At 39.1% G+C, this 24408-nt stretch overlaps 1 protein-coding gene across 4 annotated transcripts in view; it reads right to left on the bottom strand.

The window, feature by feature from the left end:
* The window catches only part of LYRM4 (LYR motif containing 4), a 91692-nt gene that overhangs the window by 16487 nt on the left and 50797 nt on the right, over nt 1-24408 (bottom strand). Inside the window, exons 3-4 of one of the 4 annotated variants that reach the window (XR_014689218.1) lie at nt 23118-23211; nt 22491-22590 (exon numbers count right to left, since the gene is read on the bottom strand). The exons of 1 other annotated variant lie outside the window; for it this stretch is intronic. The gene's annotated coding sequence lies outside the window, so the exon portion shown is untranslated. Of the gene's footprint in view, nt 1-22490; nt 23212-24408 lie in introns of all 4 variants that reach the window. 2 more of the 4 variants (XR_014689219.1, XR_014689217.1) reach the window with 2 other exon arrangements.

Raw genomic sequence — 24408 nt, 5'->3', positions numbered from 1 at the left:
GTACTTCCTCCCCACCCCCCATTACTGGCCCCCGCTTTCAAGTGCCAGCTAATATCACCTTCTGCTCGACACAGGACAAGATCCACACATGACAGCCTCAAACAGAGGTCACTCATCCCCTGCAAAGTCCTCTTGTAGATTGTCCCATGTTCTGAAGCATGGTAAACACCCACCCTTCTCCCTAAGTTTCGATACAAGCTCTTCAGCATCTGTAAATAGGAAGCACCCAGCACAGGAGCTGAACTTGCAGTGTTGGTGTTACAGGACATAAGACTGATTTCTTTCAGTCACAGAGGAAAATGTTAAGTTGTTAAAGGACATTGTAAGAGATGGAATAAAACTACAGCCTGCCTGAGTAATTATGCAAGTGTTAGAAAACTCCATGTGCCAACCGAGGAAGTTGCTCTTACAAACAAGAATGATAAATACCATATTTGCATCAAAAGATATTTTTCCTTTCAACTTCCAACTAGACAATAACAACTTACAATACCATTTGAGGGAGAAGCTTTCTCAGGAAATACACTGGAAACTCATTTATTGTTTTCTGTAGCTCAAATGATCCTTGACACAGTTCCTCTCCAGATCTTTCTGCCTGCTGCCCACCCAACGCTGACACTTTGGTTCTACGAGGAAACCAAGTCTCCTTTCGGCACCAAGGGCATGAGGAACTACATAGCAACTCTTTAAGCAGTGGTCTAGCTAAAAAAAAAAAAAAGCATAGAGTCTGAGCAGATACATTATTTGCCTTGGTCCAAGTCAGATTACTGAGTGTTATACTTCAAACCTGAGAAGTGAATGCATTTATTTTGAGTATTTCTCTTCTTCTACTCTCCCTTACAGAAACATGCAGCCTCTTTACATGATGCAGGCTGAAGTAACCCTGCTGAAGAGGCATCACTTGTATGTAAGGGAGCTTGAGCAGTTTATTCATGCAAGAAACCTGTTTTCTCTGAGGATGGGGGGAACCAGTCCAGAAGGAAGCTCTGACAGGGAACACTAGGTCCTTGAGCAGGGGGTCCTAAAGCAAAAATCAGTCAAACGTGTAGAATAAAATGGTGCACTACAGTGTCTAGTGTCCCAGTTTCATGGTATGGGAATCGGGGGAACAAAGTCATCCTGAGGTGACTGCACTTCGTCACTTACAGGCCTGTTCGGCAACACCCACTGACAAGGCCAGAAGCCAGCAGCAGCAGCAGCGTGCCACAGTGAATGCAAACAAATAAAACAAGGCAAGGCTCAGTGTCAGACAAGAAGAAACCATCTTTTGAGGGGTAAAATTATACTGGCAAAGACTGATGTAAAATGAAGATGATCCATTATTTTCATAAGTGGCAGGAACTTTCTGTCTATTCCAAAATAAAGTAAGGCCCTTTGAAATCGGATACCACTTATCACTAAGTTAAATGCTAGGAAGGAAAATACTATAGATGAGCACCCAGAACATTAACACACTGCACTTCCTTTTACATCCAAATGGCCATCTTTCTGCTGTTAAAAAGTTGATGTTCTCAGCATTTAGACTGTTTTGCTTTTGCTGTGAAAAATATAAGAGGGAAGGTCCGCGGCCTTTTGGACTCTGTGCCAATAATGCCAGTCAATACTAGCACGTAAGTTTTTAACGATTCACTATACCGTTTGATTATCCGCTCCTCAAAACCACCTTAATTAGCAGAAATATTGATTTTACACTGTTCAAGCCTAACAAGCTTAAGAAATACGAGCTGAAAAAAACTAGTACTGAATAATAATAATAAAATAATAAACTGATATAGTAATAAAATTGTAACAAAAAGAAAGCATCTTTCTGGATATAAACTGAGTTGCAGTGGGTAACATTTTAAGTCATTTTAGTTTGCATCCTGCTGAGGCTATCATTTATACAGTGCTGCCTTGCCAAGCAAGTCACCAAGTGCTCCTTGAGACGACATGGTTGCACTGCTGTCACACTGTACTGTCTGGTTCAAAATATTCTCCCTGAAGTATAATAGAGTCACAGCACAAAGCAAATGGTGCCAAAGGTCTAGCTGACAATCTTTTTTTTTTTTTTTTTTTTATCAAGGAGAAAAGCCACTTGGTCCAAACCCAGATTTTAAAAAGAATGACAGAAAGTTAGTGTTAATTCATTCAGCAATTTTCTTTTTCCTCACACATTTTTATCTATTAAAACAAACATTCTCCTTCTCTCTGCAAGAAATTCTGAGCACCTTTTCAGTCTTCAAAACCATAGCGTATTTGAAGTAAACGGACACGTTTTAAAATAGAAAAAAGAAGTCTTCATAACTAACTCAACTAGATAGACTTTGAAGTCTGAAGGGACAAGTGAGTAAGTCAGCCTCTCCTTCAGTTTTAAGCATTGCCAGTGATTCCCGAGATAAACTTTTGACAATTTTTGCTATAGCACTTTCACTTTTTCAAATACTCCATTTGCACAAATGTAGTTGAAATAAAACAGCATCCTTCTTCCATAATAAAAGATTAAATGCTTTCATTATATGCCCAGAAAGATGATTTACTTGAAGAACCTCGTCATTTCCTATGTCTTAATAATAAATAAGAGACACCTTCCCCCCTTTTCTTTAAAGGGCCAACCTACAGTAGGACGGTACTCACAGACAAGGAGGGTGCAAACAGTTTTTAAGTAAAAAGAACACATTTTAATCCATTCTTCCCTGACAGTAAATGTATCTTTCAGAAAAGATAAAAAGCATGTCTTAGCCTTATGCAAAGAGCCAAAGTAAATAACTAAATCCTGGCTAATATTTGACAGTTGCTGCCTTATGGAAACACAGAGGTTTGCAAGGATAGCAGCAGAATGATTAAACTGTAAAACAGTATGTCAGCTGTTGAAGAGATTAAAAACCAACAGTCTGTATAACAGCAACAAGAACAAAGACGAACAGGGGAACAGCAAGTGGTGGTGGTGGCATCTGCAACACCAGAAGTGTGTGTCTGAAACATGCCTGAGTTCTTACTTCAGCTTCTAAGTGAGTATCACTGCTAAGGTTGAGCCCATTTAACAAATTCTGCCTCAACTTGAGCTTGGCATCTGACCAGTTGGAGTTATATACAGAATGTAACACAAGCAGGACTTCAGAACAGCACCTCAGGCCAGAGCGTACACCAACACATTTCCTTCCTGTTTGCAAGGACCAAGGCTCCAGATTTGGATTAGAAAAATGCATCACAGTCAGAAACAACTGGTGGAACAGGCCATGGAAGGTATTAAAACCCTCTCGTGGATGTATACGTGAAAAACATGGTCTAATTTCTAAGGAAATTTTCTTATTGCTGCCAGAGCTCATTCAGTTCTACCTATGTTAGAAAAGCTGTTCTAGCTCCTAACACAAAAAGTATACCAGCAGTTCACCCCCAGTTTAAGTACCACCCACGCTAAATGACAATTCATGAAAAACTGTACAGAATGTCAGCATCAGTCAAGAGCCAATACTCTTTGAGCTAATACACCCTGTTATCAACAACAGGCAGCTGAGAGAATGGCAGCTCATTTTTGGATTCCAGGCTAGACTGGGTACAACTGCAATCACCCTGTGGGCTTCACAGGAACAGTGGTTAGCGACTTGTTGCAAGCACATAATGATGTAACAGCTCATGCTTTCAACAAGCTATTTCAAAGTTTTTCTTTTTTTCACATTTTTTTTTTGTCTTTAGCTATGCTCTCATTTTCCTTTCACTGACTTTACTGAGAAGATTAATGATGAAAATGAGATCTTTTGGAACTTGCTTCTGTATACGAATTGTACCTTCAGAGTTCATCTAGGCAATGGAGTCACTAAGGCTACTTAAAAAGCTCCTAATTGCTGTATTTCAATGGATGCAGTGTGTTGCTTGAACTGATCTTCACCTAATTACCAGTAAAACGTTTACTTATGTTCCTTAATTAGTAGAATTTACCAACACATTCAGGTAAAGCCAGACACCTAGATGCATGGGCTTAATGAGGTGGCAAATAATGCAAACAGAAATAAAGTATTACCTGTTTAAAAACTATCAGGTAAATAGATTTGTATAAAGCAGAGGTATAGGTCATACTCAATACAATTTTAACAACTGAAATGGACTTGGTGCTTATTCCTACCTGTTACTATAGCCTCCAGTTCTCACTTTTTAGTGTTCTGTACCAGCTTCAGCACTGCAAACTTGTAATCTGAAATGTATATTTATTTATGTGACTGCACATTTCATTGTAGGTACTTCAAATCATTTTGCCAAATGGATCTGTTAAATTTCACAAGTTTTCTGTGATGTAATGCAGTATACTAACTTTCCAGCAGTCAGGTCCACTTGACATTGAGAAGAATGTTGTCAGCATTCGCAAGCTACTTTCAGTTTCTGCTGATCAAATGCATGTTACTGTCTCTGAGTCAGGATACACAGGGCAAACTGATACAATTTGAGAAAAGTGAACCAGAGGATCCAAAGAGCACACAAACAAAGGTGAAATGTTACTAATTTGTCTAAAATATTAATTACCAAGTGTAACTCCTGTCCATACAAATTTTTCTGTTGAAATAAGTTCATGGTCAAAAGGAAGCAAGAGAACAAGGTAGAGGTTAATTTCTAACATGTATGATGATTTACAATCAATCAAGGACAGTGATTTGGTTCCCTTGTCATTGTCCTGTTATTGAGAATTGTAAAGCGGCAGGCATATATTTAGGGGATCTTTTAAGAATGCCAGCAAGAAGCTTCCTAAACGGTATTTTCTTGCAACCACAGAACAACTTAGAAATGTTTTCTTGTAGTTAACTATGACTGCAATAACAAACACAAAGGTCTTGCAAAAACAAACACCAAGTAAAAATTGCTGTTGGAGTCTGCAGGAAGGACAATGCTTAGATGTGGACGTTACAGGCACAATGTCCTGGCAGATCACATCTACCCATGAAAGAGGTTAAAACATGCAAAACAAAACTAACATCTTCAGATGTCTCAAGACTTGAAGCATGGACCCTGAGTTACACACCTACACTAGCAGTTAGGACTTCCCAAATTCTGAAAATTTCAAGTTTCTGTAGAAGACAAGACGCTGTGGAAGAACAATGGCAGAGACTGTGCACATAAAGGGAAATGATCTAACTCACCAAGTTCTCCAAACTGCAACTATTAGAGGATAATATCTGGTGGACATCAAGTGGGGAAATTAATGCATTTGGTATGAGAAATCTCTGGCCTCTCAAAGCACACATTGTTCCAAATACCATCATCACAGGTGAGCAGGTAGGTGTCTAATGACTAGATTATCTTGCATGCTCAAGTTCTTAGGCATGAGACCAATGGTTCACAAACAATTCAGAGGCCAAGTAGAACTTTTGTTACTATTTACCATAAAAATCAAAATCTGCTTCTCTCAGTCATAACGTACTGATACAACCATTCGGCAGTCTCTCAGGTACCAGCTGACTGCCACAGAAGTGAACACAAGTGCGTTACTTTCCCTACAGCCTCTGGTGTTCAGGTGTGGTCAGGCCAACAGGCAGTGGAAGAAACCCCTGCTGCCTCCCTCCATGGTTCTTGTAGTGCCAGCTCACTGCATGGAGCAAGAAACTTTGGGTATCAGGAAAAACACGCTGGAGGACAAGAACACATGGAATGTTTCATACTTCTGGTTTACTGAATCCCTTTGTGATTTGCTGTTACCCAGCACCAATCCAAATTGTAATGAAGTTGACATACAGCTATTCAGCCATAAAATCAAAACTGACGACATGAAAACATATACTAAAGACACAGGTGTGGAAATGAAAGGAAAACTGTAACTGGTCTACACTGACTGGCAATACACCTCCTTGCTCCCAACCTCCTTGTGGTGAATGATATTCAATCTCACTCTCTTCAGCAAACCATTACTTAATATATCACTTTTAACTGTTATGTTTTGTATGTCAAATGCATGACAAATGTTGGTGGCCTGAAATCTAGAAGCACTTTATTATGTTAAATGAAACAAAATAAAGTCCACCCTGCAAAATACTAGTATTTTATACCGAACATATTAAAAATAATTTCACATCGATAAATACAATAATCTTCTTAACCTTTAAAAACAACATTTCCTACTAAATGATCATAAAACCATTTGTTAGTGCCTGTTGTGGTTTACTTATAATTGCTACAACGTAGGCGTCCTTGTACCACCGACAGGAAAAAATACAAGTTCCGCAAGCTAGAGCAGAAGAAAAGAAAATGTAGGGGTTCTCACTCCATTAGGTCCCCTCACCTTACTGACTTTTCTCTACGGCCATAAAATGGTTGCTGCGGAAAGTACAGACACCTGTATATATGTTGTTCTCACGCTGCTCACAACCTAAATCATAGAACATTATCACCTATTTACTTTAAGTTCTTACATATTTTAATTAACTAACTGCAAGCAGGTTACTTCAACACACAACTCAAATTCTCTGTGCTATTTTCCTGGTGCATTTTCTAAATAAACATACAATGTCCTGGGTGTCCTGGAAAGGATAAGTAAAGAATAAGCAAATAGCTTGCCTTCATTTTTTAAATTAATTAATAAAAATAAAATAAAATTCTCAAATTAGAACAGAACTTAGGCAGGTCTGAACTGACATTTTCTGCAGCAGAAATATTGCCTAAGCCCTTTCAGAACTTGCTTGCATGCCAGAGAAAATATTTTCATTTCCTTGAACTTGCTAGGCAACTCACCAACGTGAAGTATATGGTAAAAATCCTCTCTAGCAATATCAAGCCTGGAATATTTATTAAAAACATTTGCAATCCATGAAAACAAATACTAATTCTGCACATATTCAAACTATGAACTCCACTTTGTGTATTAAATAGCACAACAGAACCTCATCTAAAACAGATTTTCATATTGGAGGGGAAGAGGTGGTGGTGAGTGGGCGCTCTTCTACACATTATTGCTTAGATTTGACCTTCTGAGCCACCCCTGACTAAAATTAGCAGGTTTCATTTTGAGCTTGTTTGGAGGCACACTGCGCTATGTTCCAGTGCTCTACAGCGGAACTAGCAGTAGGATTTAGAAGCGTTCTGTGGTGTTTTCTTAAGAGAATATAAAGGGACATAAGTTAGCACAGACACTGCTGTACCATCTATACCTTTCTCTGATATACCTAGCATTGTGCAGGCTTACATGATTACACCTTTCCACCTCCACCACCAAAAATTATATTTGTATACCACTGCAGCCTCTAAATAATAGAAATATCAGTGTAGACGAGGGTCCGTTATTATGTTTGTATGTGGGACAGCTTATATAAAAATAAATTACATTCAAGGTCCCACTTCTTTTGTATAACTAGTCAATTTAGAAAAAAAAATTGTTCTTGCATATGATTCTTTAAATCTCTCAAGGTCACATCTTGTTCTTCTCTGACTCTACGGTTGCCTCTGTTCTGATAAGTGAAGGGAACAGAGCTGCATGTTATATGACTGAACAAAGAACTGTTATCCAGTTTCACAACATGGTTGAATGTAACGTTCAATTGTATTTATTTAAGCAAGAAACCTTTCTGAAAAGGACTGTATTCATAATGACTGCTGTTGCGTTAGTTTGTTGATAGGGAATTCTACCCATTCTTGAGAGAGACTTAAATGTGAGGACTTCTACAATACATAAAAGCAGAAGCAAAATTTTTTAGTGTAACAATGGAAGGCAGCATGAAACATGCCTGCCCTTTGGAGTCTGATTTCTGTGATTTTGAGTGCTGAGCCTCCGTATTATATACAAAGTTGATAACAAAATAGCTGTTACTGCCTTCATGGTAAAAGCCTGGCTCTTGCAAAGACAGAACACTTCCTTATGTGGGTTGCTATTTGCTGGGATCTGATCCACATTTCAGTGGAAATCCACCTCTGCAAAAGTGTTCTGAGTTTTATTCTTGTTCTTGAAAGGATTAAAGAGGAAATGTACACAGACAGACTGGTTTTTGAACACTTGACATTTTTGACCAAGAGTTACAGCAAACAGGAAAGAAACAAAGGACAAACTCACAGTCACCATCTTAATACCACACAAGAAGAAAGGTTAGACAGAAAGATCAAGCACCTTGCATCTCTAAAAATGATCTACTGGAGTCCAGGGTCATCTTATAGCTTCACAAGCTTTTCCAGAAAAGCAAAACCAAAAATAAAACAATACAACAATGACAAAAACAAAACAAACAAACAAACAAAAACAATAAAAAACACTGACCAAAACCCAAACCAGGACCAACCCAAACAGAAAGAATACCAACCAACCACTCTCCACTGACCCCATCTTCTTTTATAATGGCACCCAACCATCAGGCTGCAAACACTGTGCAAACAGAAAAATAACAATGCTTTTCATATTGCTTTTTACTGCCCTTTGAGCTGAAACTGTCCTGGACTAAAAAAAAAAAAAAAAAAAGGTGAAAAGGGAGAGGAAGAAACGTGTGAAGAAAAATGGCATTCAATAACGCACTTTCTTGCTAGCCAATTTCTGTCAACTTCTGTAAATAAAGCACAGAAATAGCTTGTCCATTTTGGGGTTTCACAGGAGAAAGCAAAGACTGAGTAACAAGCAAGAATCTATCAGATAAGTATCAGAAAGCGAGGACTAGGCGATCCAGGTTGGATTAGAATTAGGACAGGCAGGACAGGCCGTCACAAGAGGCTATTTTCACAACCAGGAGCTAGCAGAACATACTTAGAAAGACAGAACTAGAACATCGGGAGTAGAAAAACTTATTGATGTAATATCAGGACTTAAAAAGCTTCCGATAGAAGGCTAAGAATTGACACACACAAGGTCACAAAGACAAGGGAGAAAAATACTGCAGGAACTGTAATACCGTCTCTGGGCAACTGGATGGCATTCGTTGCTTCATCGTTAAGAAGCAGTTTTCTTGGGTGAAGGTTGTTTGATTTTTCTTTACCATTTCTTTGCCCCTTGAAATATTCTGCAAGTATCCACTGGAATATTTCCCCCTTAGTTATCTGAACAACAGTTTGTGAAGAGTTAAGAGTATCTACAGAAAAAGATCACGAGAAAAATGAAACACACCTAAATGTTATTGGAAGAAGTACAGAGAAATCTCAGATTCTCTGGAAGTATGACATTATCAACCATCACTGACTGCTCATAGTTCTGTTTACACATCTCTCCAGCTATGAAGACGACACACAGCTTGCTGGAGCCCAAGAAGCTTCAGAGAACAGGGCATATGTTACATGGGTGGCCCTACACTTGGTCCTACAAACCTCCACAACTAAAGAGCTGACAGACACACGCTGCATATACAGCACTGAGCAAAGATTCAAACAGAGTTCAGCAGCATCCCCTAGCAAAATTCAGAAGTGCTGGGGGTTTACTGGCCTTGGTTGTGACTAGATGTAATTGTTGGTGGCATGGCATGAGTCACATCTGAGCTGCTTGCGGCTGCTGTGGAGTTCAAAACGACGGGCTCTCCACCCCTTCTCCTCAGAAAGCGTATGGCTCAGTCTATGGTGTTTACAGCATGAATTGGCTTTAAAAAGTGCTTTTTTCTTGTTTTGACTATCCAGGAAATGTGAACACTGCTAGTGAAATGAGATGAAATGACAGAAAACAAACTATTTACTTCCAGGTGGACAGCTGCATGAAACTTTCACTTGTGGATACAGAAGTGCAGATAGTGAAGAGAGGGAATAGAGACATACGTACTTGGCAAACCCACAACTGAATCCATATAAAAACTACAGGTATCATCTTAAGCTCTTCACTTACCACATAATTCTCTTATCTAGAACAAAATTAAAATAAATAAAAAAAAGAGTTGCTGGACAATAGTGCACAGAATCTGTTAGAATCCGACACTCCCAAAATAGCAGTGTTCCAGTTACTGATTGCCAGTGCATACCCATTTAACCTCAGCTTCACTCCTGCACAAAACTAAGCAACTTAAAACACTGAAGCACCTCCCATGGATTTGCTGTTTAAGATTTAAAACCATTGATTTTCAACTGCAGCATAGTTGTTTAACTCAGGGGAAAAAAGTTGGTACTAGTTTGAAGCTTGTACTAGTTAACAAGAAGGAATCTAATTCCCCAGGATGATCTGATTTATTTATTTTTTTAATCTCTTGTAAGGGCAACAATTAAAAAAAAAAAAAAAAAACAACTCTGCAAGGACAACAATAATAGGAATTACTTCACACTGGAGGATGAGTACACATTTCTGAAAGATGAGTGAGTATCTGTAAAAGTCTCGTCACAAGAAAGTGCATTCCAACACAGCAGACACTGCAAAGTGTGCGTGTAAGGCATAAAGGGCAAACTGGCAATGACACTTCCCCAAACCCTGTAAAAATACCAGAAATTTGCCACTTGCTGAGATAAATGACAGCAACTGAAACAGATGACAGGGCTTTTCAGGTACAACCATTTTCAAATTCTGATGCTCCTCTCTCAACACACTCCTTATTTAAAATTCCTGAGGAAGAATCAACAAGCAAGGGTCCTCTGGAGCAATGAAAATATTCAGAAATTCTCTTCCAGATTTAGGCTGCTTTTACTACCACAAAACCTCCTCTCAGACTCCTAAGATTACTCAAGAAAATTGTCTGCTCACAGTTTCGTTCATTAAGAAAAGACTGAAATTCAGTCCAAATACGAGTAAGCCTTTGACTCAATCTCAGCATGTATTTTACGCAAGGCCTATACAGTGGCACTAACATACAACATTTTTTCAGGAACTCTTATTTTTTTTTCTCCTAGTATGTATTTTATAAAACAAACACACAATGCATTCATCCAAACTGAAAAAAAAACAACCACCGCCCTTCTGTCCTATGAGGTATGAGGGGTAGTCTTGGCTTGGTTTATATCTAGTTACCAAGATCTCATCACACGTTCGCTGGTTCTGAAACCAGCCAGATATAATATATAAATGGAGCTGTGTGCTGCCAAGAATCCGAAGCACTGATCATGGACAAAAATAACAGCAGTACAGCTTAGTAGGAAAAGCATGTAGGGAGACAGCATTTTATAGGACAAATAAGAACAGTTAATGGTGGTGTTTAAGCCCTTTTAAACCTTTAATTCACAGCTCTGCTTGTTTGTTATTATAAAGAATGTACTTTTCAGGAAAGATATTCCATAAACTTAATGGGGGAAATGCTAGAAGTTAAATTCCTTTCACGCTGAATCCATTAGCAAAATTCCCATTTGCTTTAAGTGGGATCAAACTCTGTTTACAGTTTAGAGTTATTTGGTTGCATGATGTTTGGATTAAGTTTGAGATATACAAGGGATTAAAAAAGAAAGAATGCCAACTGTTTTGTCTATCTTATATTTTCTAGAAATAGAGACTGCTTCAGCTCATGACAAACGGTCTGCTTCACCAAGTTCAGAAGTAGCCACATAGCCAGAAAAAAAAATTTAATTGCAGTGACTCAATTTAATTGGACATTTTCAGATGCACAAACTTACCTATTCACATCTGTTTACCTCCCTGCTATTGAAGAACTAGAAAATACACTTATAAAACAAACAGAAACCACCAAACTGTACTAATAAAAAGGGGGTTTTAAGAGCAAGACAGAGCTTTGTAAATGGTAGATGAATCAATAAGACTGCAGTTCTTCATGGAGACTAAAAATCAATAAACAACCCTGTATTATTCCAGTGATGCTTGTAAAGGGTTTTGTTAGCATTCCAGAGAAGGTGTGATTACAGCGCTGATCACTGCTGTGCAACTCTGTCACACAACGCAATAAAGCCATGCTTTCTAACTCTGCAGCCAAAGAGGCCGAGAGATTTTGCTTCTTGTTTCTTACAGTAATGTAAGAAGCATTCAGCATCCACAATGAAACAGCAGCAAATCATGCATTCTGTGCTCTAAAAACAGCCTGGAGGGCAGTGCTGTACAACATGGAGTCCTCCTAAGTTCTGCAGAAAGTTTCAAATGCTCACCCACTACAGAAGGTTGCTGTTAGCTGGTTGTGTACTACAGCTTGTCTTGGTAAGTTGATCTGTTTTACCATATAACCATTCTCATCTTGATTTATTGTTACCATTATATCAACGTGCTACTTTTGTGATAATTCCTTAAGACTGATAAGACTGAATTTCAGAAGCAGTGGACAGAAAACAACAGCCCTGCTGCTGCTTGCTTACTGTGCTGAGATGGCAAAAGTAAAAAAGAAGCCACTGAAAGAATCTGCATCTTCTTTACTGTTGATAAATCCATTTCACGACTGCAGAGAAACACGTCTGCACTGGGCAATGGTTCCACTTAAAAACAAAAATAGAAGAAGAGAAATCATTGTTTTAAAGCACATTACAGAAACATAACTCCCCAAGTGAGTCTGATGCATTAAAAACACCTCTTTAACCACTGTCTAATGATTTCTGCAGACATGAAATGGAATATTTTACTACTATTTACAGCCATCTGTGCTGCTTTTTCTTTCAGTTCAGGTTTGCCAAAACCGTAATGAAATTCTCTGTGCTTTATACCATCACACACTTCTTAGTATCAATACACCAATTAAACATATCACTGGTGTCACAGATACTAACTGCTGAACTCTCGCATCGACAGAAGCACAATTTTGTTCCACATATAGCTAGAACCTTCTAATTACTAAGCCATCCTCCTTATCTACTTTAAAGTTTATCTCAATAGCGAAGGGAATGCAGAACGAAACTTGCCTCAAAGTCCTAACATGATGCAAGGATTCAGAAGATCTTCACCTATCTTCTTGTTCTACCACAGGCTTTTGTGACTGCGGACAAGCCATTCTGAGTGCATTTCTTCATTTTTTTGGGCTTTGCTCCACATTGTGAGCCAGTGTCTCAGCATGCATGGACTGGATTCAGCTCAGACTAAACCATCCGAGAGATCTTCTCCAGAACCACATCAAAGGTGCTCTAGCAGTAAGTAAGCATTAAGCTGTTTGGACTAGACAGGAGCTAGTCGACAGTAAAATGAAACTAACAACAACAGCAAGAACAAAATCACAGAAATGAACAAACAACAACAAAAACCAAAGTCCCCAAATATACATGTACATAATGCTGATGCCAGGTTCTTGAGACAAAGTATTTTGTTTTATTAATCTGTTCCTATACATCTTCTCTAGGGGATTAATGTGGACATTGTCTCAATTTTCTCAGCCTCCCGGACAGATCCATCTTTGGAGATGGTGATATTTAGGATACAGGGATGGAGACCACGCCTATATGGTGGCAATGTACCAACTTCAGTGGGTCCTTCCATTGCCACCCACTGTTCCTTATTGTTATGATCAGTATTTTCATGGCCACAAGGTGAAGAAGATAACTTTCTAACAAAGATTATCATACTTCTCCACAACAACAAAACAAGCCACTTTTCAGCTGGGTCAGCGTTGTTGATCTAGGTCACTATTTTGACTTCACAAACTGAGACACTATTACAAAAAGGGGGAAGAGTTACTTATTTTGACACTTAAACATGTTAACCAAACTATGGCCTGAAGCACAGACATAAGAAGGCAACAAAACCATCTAAAACAGACAGGAAAGTGACACATTATATTTACAATATTTAAACTATTTGCAATGTAGATTAATTACTAGCATAAAGAGAAGGGGTGTGATAGACAACCTGCAAAGTCAGAGTGAACAGTAACAGATCAAACAGCAGTAAATCAGAAAGATTCATAAAGCCTTGTAGGGGTTTCTCTTTGGAATGGGTCCATGTGATTGAAAGTTATTATTCTCTGTTCATCTGTAGCCTGCTGTCAACTCTTGTCCTACATAGTGATAAGCTGGTAATTCTCCCTCTCTTCACTGCATTCCTTAGCAGTTGAGCAAAATGAATACCAAGCAAACTAAATAAGGGAAAAGTTGAAAAGCAAACATATTTATCCAGGTAACTAATACTGGATGAGGTAGTGCACCCAAATTTATTTGCATATATAACTAGAGAAAAGCTGCTGTGAACTGACAAGTCTAAAGAAGGCTAACTCAGAGGTAGCAGTAATGTGATTGTATTTAGCATTTACAAGTTTTTCACTGCAGTAAAAAGAAGATTACTTAAAATACTTGAAGATACGTATGGAGAATACGTATCTTTTCCATGCTGTACCTTAAAAGAACAGCGAACTTCAAGCAAGCTCTTCAGTCCTCACTGCAGACCAGGTTTCACTACCCCCTGCTATTTTAAAGTCAAAGTAGCTTTTTAAAAATTTCTGGCTTTTACAACTGCAAAATATTTTCTTGTCACCTACACATCAAGATTTTTCATGTTTTATCCCAAACATGCAGTGTTTATGTGATCTGAATTAAAATTACAAAAAAAGAAAAAAGGAACAACTTATAGTGAGTGAAATGTGGATAGTAGGGAAAGAAAACTAGGGAGGAAGTCAAGTATAAAAAATGGAAGAAGAAAACTGGGTTCAAAAATTGTCCATTATAGCAAGGAAATATACATCTCTATTAAGTGACATGGTCAAAAATTGTAACTTTATCTGTAATTACTCAATTAAATCAAGACAAATGTCTTAATATCTCAGCCTTCTAGAAGTTCTTACTCAATGCAGAGAAATTAGACAAAAGCAATAACCTTAGGTTCAGTAGACTATGATCAAAGGTAACATTCAGCTACTGGCTTGCAGGGGCAGATTAAAAAGAAATTTCACAAAGTATTCCCATACCTATACTAATATCATCGATAAAAAAGACATTTTGGCAGCACCTACCAATAAATGAACTGAAGCTGGTGATATGTATTTGACATGCAATGTTCTTTCTTATTATGCTGTGAGCTTGCTGAGAATGGTCAGCACGAGAGGAAAATCTGAGTGATGCAAGAAAGGGATCCAGTGATTTAATCTGTGGCATCACTTAATTCAAGTTTGTCCTGGCAGAATTATTACTCACAAACATTGGGGACCACTTGCCTGTTGTCTTTGAATCCTCAGAAGCAAGGGAAAGTTGTCCCTCCTTGTGCAGTTTCTGTAGTAGTGCAATCTAAACGTGTGCTCTCCCTCTCTTGCGTGAGTCTCTGCCATGACACGCCTGTACCCAGTTGATGCACTGGTCTAGGGGCTGCTTAGAAATCTGCACTGGGAAACCAACCTCCTGTTTTTCTGAAGTGGAGCTGCTTATACTAGCACTGCTGCAGAAAGAGCTTTTCACACCTTTCCAGTTGCATCTTCCAGAAGATAAGGGATGCTATTCCCAACCTGTTAAAAATCAGTGGCTGCCATTTGACACACGATTTATCCAGACAGCCAGGCTATCACCATCACTCAAAAGCAGCACTTGTGTCACTTTATGCATTTTCTTCTCCCTACCCTGCTCTTTCTGACACCAACATCTGTACAGCTGTTTGGTGAACTGACTGGGAGAGTGGCCAGGCTAACCACCACCACCCCTCAGGTTCCTGCCTACAGAGGTTGCTTCCCTAGCCAGCCTGATCCCACTTCCCACGTGCTACACAAAATACTAGTACCTGCACAAGGGACCAGGCAGGCTTTTCTCCAGCTACAGGCTGACAGCTGCAGTCTATCTCCAAGAAATTCTTCTTTGGTTTAAAATACATATTCTGCATTTTCTTCCCTGAGCCGTTCAGAGACTTGGCTTAATCCTCCATCACAGGCACACCTCAGCAAGGTGTCTAATTGATGTCTCTCAAGTGTTCCAGTTTCTGCTTAAGTGCCAGCAAAATTCTTTGGAATACCTCAGTATCAAAGGTGCTACACAAGATCTCATTTTTAATTGGATACAAACTGCACGAAGAAAATATTCACCCAAAGCAACGGTTTTAGGCTATCGAAAAGCAATTAAAGCAACAGCTACAGTAAAGAGTAAGTTACTTCTAATACAGAAAAGTGCTTTCTAAGGAAAAAAAAAGGCAGCAGTTCTATGCAAACTATAGCCAGCATGTTTTGCAAATACAGATAAAGAAAACAAAATTTGTGACCTTGGTGACCGCTGTTCGTTTGGCAGTTGCAGGAATATTTTTTTATTTTCCAATATACTGAGTACTAGTTTATATCACATACATTTTTTGGAAGAGCAATGTTCTATGCCTGTCTTCAGTGAGGAAAGCACTATTGTATAACAACATTAGATCCTTGCTGTGCATTTTTGTAGGGGTTTCTTCAGATCGCTACAGGCCATTAACCTTTCACTTCAGGTAAGTAATGAACAATGACTTTTGCAACAAAAGGAAATCAGCTGTGTTACCAATGACAACTCCACTTTTAAATACATGCACCAACCCCCTGTGCATACCCTTATTATTTATTTATTTTTCAAAATCAATTCCGGTATGAAATAAGAAAGGTTCCCTTTGGCTTCACCTTGAGCTGATAATGAAAAAACCCTCTGTGAGGCCTGCTCCAAGGAAGTCTTCTTTAATAGCACTGATTAAAAATAAAATGAAGTTTGTACTTCGGAAACAAGATGTATTGCTTCCTGCTCTCTTTCACCAGGATATCTTGTAACTGGACCAGTGCTAATTGGACACTTTGGCCAAACAATTTAATTTTAAAGTGGGAAAAAAAAAAAAGGATTTAAATTTCCCTTGGTTTCCAACTGAGCCAATGTCACTGGACAACACCAAAATGCTGAACTGTGAAATCAACACAAGATCCTAATTACACCAGGGGAAAGCACAGGAAAACCCTGGTGGCATCTGTCTTCCCCATCTCATTTATGTACCAGATTAACATACATCTTCAAGCAGAACCACAGAAGTGTTTCTTAAACACTTCTGGTGTTTCTTCTGCTCTGATTTAATGGGTCTTACACAACTTTAGGATGTGCAGAATAGGCACGTTGCTGACACCAGGGCATATCGTTTACAGAGGAGGTGGTAAAAGCTGACAGAGTCAGGACAGCAAGCTAGAAGAAATAAGCACACAATTAAAAAGGAGGCTTCTTCTTAGGCAGACACTAATTGGGAAAGACTTGCATCTCTTTGTTTTTTGGTTATACATCATGGTGGTCAAAACCACATAAATACCAGGGAGCTGAAAATCTTAAGCAGCTGCGGAAATGCAGTAACAACAAAAACACAATACTTATTTTTCCTTTCCCACCCTGCTTTATTCTGTCCATTAATTCACTCTTAACCCCTGTGCCCTTAAGGCTTCTCTTCCTTTCATCATTTCTCCTATTAGCAGGGCTTTCTCCTCTCCAAAAGCAGCAGACGTGAGCTACTTCCTTTTAATGCCTCTTTCCAAAACCAACTTCTTCCACAAAGTGGGCACGCAAGAGCTCATCTCAGCAGAACACAAGAGCCTGTGAGAGGTGCTGGAGAACAAAGGAGAGCCAAAGAAGAATCTACCTTGCATCTTTTAATGCTTGCTTTCTCTTTGTGTTCTGTCTATGGCAAAACCACTAAAAAGAGCGCACTGAAAAACTGCATCCTACTACTTCTTTCCTTTAATTCCATACATTGGTATTTGTAATCAGATTTTGTTTATGAAATCTAAGATAGATTTTATTCTGTCTATAAATTCTGTTAATAAGATGATATATTTTTTTCTTTTTTTCAAAACACTTGTAATATTCTTGAGGCAACAATATGCAGTTGCATAATGCCTTGATGCATTTTATTAAGTTTTATTCATACTTCCTTAATATTCTGCATGCAGAAACTAGAATCAGGAGAACGGCTGATGGGCTGTACTTCAAAATTCTGTGTTGCCTCAAATACTAGCTCAGTAAAGACTTTAAATAAAATCATAATTAAAAGCCTCAAGAGAACAGAGAGACTGCTATTCAATTTGTTATGGAAAGACATACTCAGGAGAGATTTCTGATTCTAGCAGAATAAAATCCTTAAGTCTAGAAAGAGACTTTTTTTTTTTTTTCCTGGAAGAATATATGCAATGCCAACATCTAAAACAATGTTACAAAGCATAACCAAAGGCATATAAGATGTCTTGACATTTATCTGCTGAATTAGACAGGGCCTACAGCACATTTCGTATTTTTAGAACTTCTGCCATGTGCATATAATTAATTAAACTTCAATCAATCACTTCTAAATACTGAAAGAAACAGTTCCACACTGTACCTCTGGATTACACATTAATCATTGGTTTGAAAGATCATTTAATTGCAATGAGAATTAAATATATCACAGTATTTCCCCAAATTTTTGTGCATTCTCCCCAGAATTTTCTGCCATGCTCTGCCTTTGTATGAGCCCTCTTTTGCCTCCTAATATATAGGGAAGGTCTGCCTATAAAATAAAATATGAATAAAGCTTTCTGCAGTTCAGGCTGCCTGGTAACTACACATGTATGCATTGGCTACTCCCCCTCCCTACCTTCTCCAATGTGGTTTGCAGGAGAAGTTTGTAGAAGCATAATAACATCCAAATATTTGCATAGGCAAGATTTTGAAGATTCCTCCAATTTCTTTCTTCTGTATGCCCAGTTCATCATCTTTCAACCCAGTATGAAGATGCTGATTGTGCTGCCTGCCCTTAGCTGTAACAGCAGCTTTCAAATATCATGACTTCCCCCAAAAGTTTAAACATTGAGATGCCATGCATGTCAGAGTAAATTTTCAAGAATGGAAGACCCAAAAGAGACCTAGCAAGAGACCTACAAATGAGACCTACAAAAGAGACCTACAAATGGCAGGCTTCAGCACCATACTCTCAGCAGATTAAAGCAAAATAAATCTAGTGCAATAGGTATATTAGTTATTCCTGCTGCTTACCTACGTATTTGGAAAAGAAAGCATCCTGCCTACTTTTTGCTTAATTAAAAAAAGTAGAAGTCACCTACAAAAATAACAGCATCAAGTAGGGTTTCACATACACACTGTCTGGTAACTATTAGACTGAGCCTTTCTCTTAGACTAATTCCTTGGTCCTTAGAGGGGTGTTTCCAGTCTGAAACCATGAAGTACTTACAGAGCAATGACAAAGTGCTGTTAGACAAGGGATTTCATTTGCTCAAGGTGTTTTGGTTGGATTGTGCAGCTGTAATCTCCTGACATAACACTCTGTTTCTTAAAAGCTACAATTCACTGCTCCAGCAGTGGCTATGCCAACATGATGACTATTAGTCATCACATTTGGTACCCAGCGCCAGGACAAGAGGCCACGGGCACAGACTGACACACAGGAGGCTCTGTCTAGACACCAGGCAACACTTCTGTGCTCTGCAGGTGATGGAGCACTGGCACAGCTTGCCCTGAGAGTTTGTGGCCTCCTCCTTGGAGATCTTCAAAAGCCACCTGGATGTGGTTATGCTGCTTATGGCTTCTTACCACGCCAAGCCAGATCTCCAAACTTGCTCCCGTTCAAGTTTGAAACACATTTTATTTCAGCCTGCTCAAAACATTTTGCACCACTTGGTAACAGCTCCACTACAGCTCTCCCTTTTGCCTCATCCATTAACAGGTATTTTCTCAGTATCACTAAGTGTTAATACAACCTACAGCAGAAGGCAAAGCTGACTTCAAATCAGCACATATGGATTAATTGAGCTACTAGGTTTTTGTTTGTAATAGTGAAGAGAATGGGGTAGACTACAAGTTCTTATTGAAAAATGCTGTTTGATTCCAGGCACACCCTTTAAAGTAAAAGGTCACCATTTAGCAAGTTACTACACAGAGTGGAAGTTCTCTATGTAAAACTGAGACCTTAAAGCAGTAGATGCAGGCCTAGCAATCTGCAAAGGGAAACACAAATGCTCTTGCAGTACTACAAAAAAAAAAAAAAAAAAAAAAGTAATAATGCACACGCACAACAGCCAACTGCAAAAGGTACAAGTGTTTGTGTGAAAAAAGAGATCCGATTTCTATTAGGGTGCCTGGGCATATACACGGTGAGGGCAGATACTGCTACATGCCTGTGGTTTAGTAACTGTAAATTGTATGCACACTTATTAAAAGCTAGCTAATAGCTGGTGTTGCCAGTGCACAGCAATGAACAGGAGGCTGGTGAAGGAACACATAACTCAATGGTGTTCAAAACACCTTCCACCCAAAAGGTGATGCCCTGGGTCTCATTTAGGAATAGCTACATGGATGCAGCCTATGTGACAGTTATTCTACAGATAACAAATACAATAATTCTCTATTACACAAGCATCATCTCAAGGTCAGCAAACATTTGTTAGGAATCACTGAGAGAACTGTAACCTGTGTTATTTTCTGACTCTTCCTTATTACTTTATGTAATAAGGAATACTTATATGTATATATATAATCAAACAGCTTTCAGAAGAGGTGTGCAGATCTAGCTAACTTTCTTGTGTACGGGAACAAACAGCTATTATTTCTGTGCACACAAGGAACATTACTGTTCTTCTTGGCAGAAGTGCAAAAATAGAGTCAAAGTCATCTTTCAGGGAATTGCCTAATGCAAAGGAGGCACCCTTCAAACCCAGTTTTTAGAAAACAAAGACATGGTTGTGATTACTTTCCTCATGTGGAAAGAATGACAGACTCTTCTTCACGTTCTCCTCTATGTATTTATTTTGGAAAATTACTTTTTTTCCACTTCAGCTTTCAATGGCTTCCTGTGCAACAAATGGTGGGCTGTGGGGAAAGAAGCTTTACTACAGATGAAGAGCCTCAGCCAGCTTCCCCCTGCCATGCCTCGCTGTATTTACAGCCACGCCTGATGTTACTGAGTCCTGACCAAACACAAGGTACCTGCAGAAATGTTGCTGGTTCAGAATTCTTCACCCGCAGTGAGGCAGCCTGCTACGCCCTCTTACACCCACTTCACACACACACAATGCCTGGTGACTGACTGGTGACCAAGCAAGATACAGCAGGGTAGTGGCAAACTCCTGTTATAGTTTTTATTCTGGGTTTGGGATTTTTTTTATTTTTTTAATTTTTAAAAAGCAAGATATTAATAAACCAAAGGGTGCTCCCCTGAGAGAAAAAGCACTCATATGCAGTGTGATTACTCACTTGAATCAACCATAACGCTACAACAAGTCCTTCCCTAACTGAGAAGTCACCTATACTACAAGGCACCTGAGCATCATGACTGAGAGGAGTTTCTGCGCAGCATTAAGAAGGTGTGACTGAGAATAAAAAGCAAAGCGATGAAATTCCGAAGCCCTTTTTGGTGCTGAGCACTGGCAAAATGCTGCAACTTCAAGGAACATCACTCTTCCACCCAAATACCAGATTGCAAAGGTATGAATGATGTTTCCTCACTAGGTGATCAGCTTAAAAGATTGTGGAGTAAGGACACAATCACAGGTTTATGTGACTGAGCAACAAAAGTGACATAAAATGTTTGAAGTCCCCCTAGCAAGCACTGTGTGAAGGCAGGCATGGGAGTGTAACTAGTATTGTATATAAAGGAAGTTACTCTCTTCTTCCTTCCCATCAAAAGCAGCCATCTTCTGCTCTACTGCAGGTACCTAGTGCAACAGAGATTCAGGAAATTAAATGTAACTGCAGAAATGCAGCACTGACCATTATTTCTGCTGAACAGATTATCCCCCCTACAGTGCTATAAGGCAGCACAGACCATAAACGCTTGCTGGAAACTCAGGACAGAGCAACACTGATGAATAAGGGGTTACCTTACCAGTTCTACTACCTATTGCCATTATCAGCATGTTACTTTACGTTTAACTATCAAACAAGATTAAAAGCTAAAAAACGTTTAAGCGGAAAACTGAAGATATAAATAAGCAAAGAAGAAAGCAAAACCAAACAAAGAATTAGACGCACAACATGGCTGAAGACCTTAAGTCTGTAACAAGTATATAAAGTTTTTACTTTTTCACCTTCTGATGGTGAAGATAATGAATTATTTTTTAGAATGCAAAAGCCCTTGAGAAATACATTTATATGGCTGAAGTCTAAAAACAAACCAAAACCTATTCTCAGAACAAATCATATGTGCACAGTTATTAATTCCACTAATAATTCCAGTAAGACTGTAAAACAAGTCACCTCTCAAAACATCTGAAAGAATTATTCACTCATTATGCAAAATGCATGACACTTGGCTTTTTGGATAAACTTAAAGAGATGCAAAATGCTTCCAAGTTCCATCTACCTATAAATAATTTCCGTGTTTTTAAAAACATGCATCAGTAACAACATTTCATAGCACTAACATTTATTTTCTTAGTTGAGATGACTACCTGAAATAACCAGATTTTTTTTGTCCTTTGAAGAGAAGACCGGTTTCACAACATGACTGAAATGCCTCCTACAGGAACAGAGGAATGAGGGTGGGCTACAAACCTATCAAACACTGTTAAAACAATGTTTTTCTTTTCAAGAACATGTCCTACATGTGTTTGCATAGTAGCCTGAGGAATTAGCTTATATAGAAGAGGGATCTTGAACAGCATCTGTAGAACAAGTTTGCTATGTGTGGCACTGTCCACAGACAGCCTCCTGGTGCTGTGGAGGTTTGATTCCTGTGGTCTCTGAACATGGAACCAACACGTCCTGTGGATGCTTCAGCCATTCCCAGCAATCAGCCAGCTGATCTTGTCTCTTACAAGAAGCAGAAGAAAGACTCATGCTGGTACCTTAGGGAGCAGGGGAAGAAGTCATCAGGCCACAAGCTGTAACACCAGGGAGGGACTTCTGGAAGAGGATCATGTTTTGAGCTGTTGGCAGAGAAGTGACCTGTGAAATAAAAAACTGGAGCAAGACACTGCAGCTGTAATAGGGTAGACTAAGAATTTGTGCACTGATGGTGCAACTCGTTGCACCAATGCTAAGTCCAAGAGGACTGGCTGACAGAAGCTTGAAGTGCTGTATCTCCTACGGAGACACTCAGCACCAGCTGGCAAGAACAGAGAAGGAGAACATTGCTAACAGATGAAAGAAAGGAACCAGACCCAGCAGTGTTTGTGGTCCTACTCATAAAAGCAGAAGTGACCTGGAATACAGCCAAGGCCTTGAGTTTCCTTCTTAGAATGGACTTGGCTTGGATAAGATCTCAACTTGCCTCAAGGCTTACAAGCTTCAGAAGGCAACTTGCAGGGCCGTGAATTCTCAAAGTCCAGAAAAGAAAACACGTTCTTGGGATCAGTCTCACCACACCAAGAGTCACAATAGCACAGGAGAATACAAGGTCACTTAAGAAACACCAGCCCTACCATCTTTGTAACCAACATGAACACGTCCAAGAACGAGTCTGCAGGAGGTACCTCTGCAAGGTAGCAGTATTTGGAGCAGAGACATAATGTCAGATATGTAGTGGAAGCATGGAGTGCAGAATTACTTCTCGACTCCAAGGAATAGCTGAAAAGGAATAGAAAACAAATGAATACAGGAGCCCTCCTGCCCCCCAAACTGCAGCTCAAGACCAGGGCACTTAAGAGGAACTGCAGAGACATAAAAATTTTGCTTTATATCAACCACATCTGTTTATTATCATAGTGACCAACAGGACGTTGCTGTGGCCTATTTCCCATGGATGACTGTGCTTTTAATAGCACATATGACAGAATATCTAGAATGCCAGGTTTTGTAGTGACTGTAACAAACGTTTTATGTAAAAACCGAGGAGTAAAAAATAGTTGTCTAAAATGCCTATAATTCTACTAATGTTTGCAAATACCCATACATCAGAGAATATATTAGTGAGAAAGCTTCAAGCTTGGAGTGAAAGAACACTGACAAGAGGAAATAAATCCAAAAAGATGTCTGCTTGCTTTTCTTTCTTACACTGCTCTGGATGTACACATTTTTAGACCTTAGAGCTTTGTTTAGTTATTTTGTGCAGTGGATTGGAATTGTTTTTGTGTGCATGTGAGAGTATGAACACATGGCAAAATTCAGTAGCTGCACAAATAAGTTAATAGGTCTTTTAAACTACTTTGCTTTTCCTCAGCTTCCGTTGTTTCTACTCCTTGTTCCTTAAAACGCAATACTAAACCATTAAGCAATTCTGTATCTGCTCCAAAAAAACATGTGACTGATGAGAAGAACGACACATAATGGTATGCCCAAGAAGCCCCTTGCAGGGTAATATACTTCATCCTTCATACCAGGAAAAAATATTGTTATAGTGACAACAGCACTTTCAAGCAATGGTAGACCCTCAGAGTGGAAATTCTGGGATGCCATTACTGTATTCGTGACCTGTTTGAGGGCTGCAAAGATCTGCTGTTTTTTACCTCCCCCAAGTGGTCAAGAGAGTTTTAAATCTGCCTCGGAGGAGCAGCTTCCTCTCTAGAGCATCTTCTACAGAGTCAGATGAAAAGGCTAGTGGCGGACTAGAAAAAATGTAAAGCTAAACAAAAAAATGTCATTGAGAGGGTAGAAAGCCCAGGAAATGCTCAGCCTCAGAAGTAACACATTTAATTCACATATCCCCATATAACCCCTAAATTTGATTCCTGACTTCCAACGTACAACTGACCAACAATGTGAAATAGCACCCATGTTTGACAGTTTACAAGTGGGTTTAATCACCTTGGTACAGATTTACTACTA

The sequence above is a fragment of the Aythya ferina genome (genome assembly GCF_964211825.1).
Source record: "Aythya ferina genome assembly, chromosome: 2".
NCBI classification, from domain to species: domain Eukaryota; kingdom Metazoa; phylum Chordata; class Aves; order Anseriformes; family Anatidae; genus Aythya; species Aythya ferina.
This window is presented reverse-complemented; position numbering and strand designations above follow the sequence as displayed.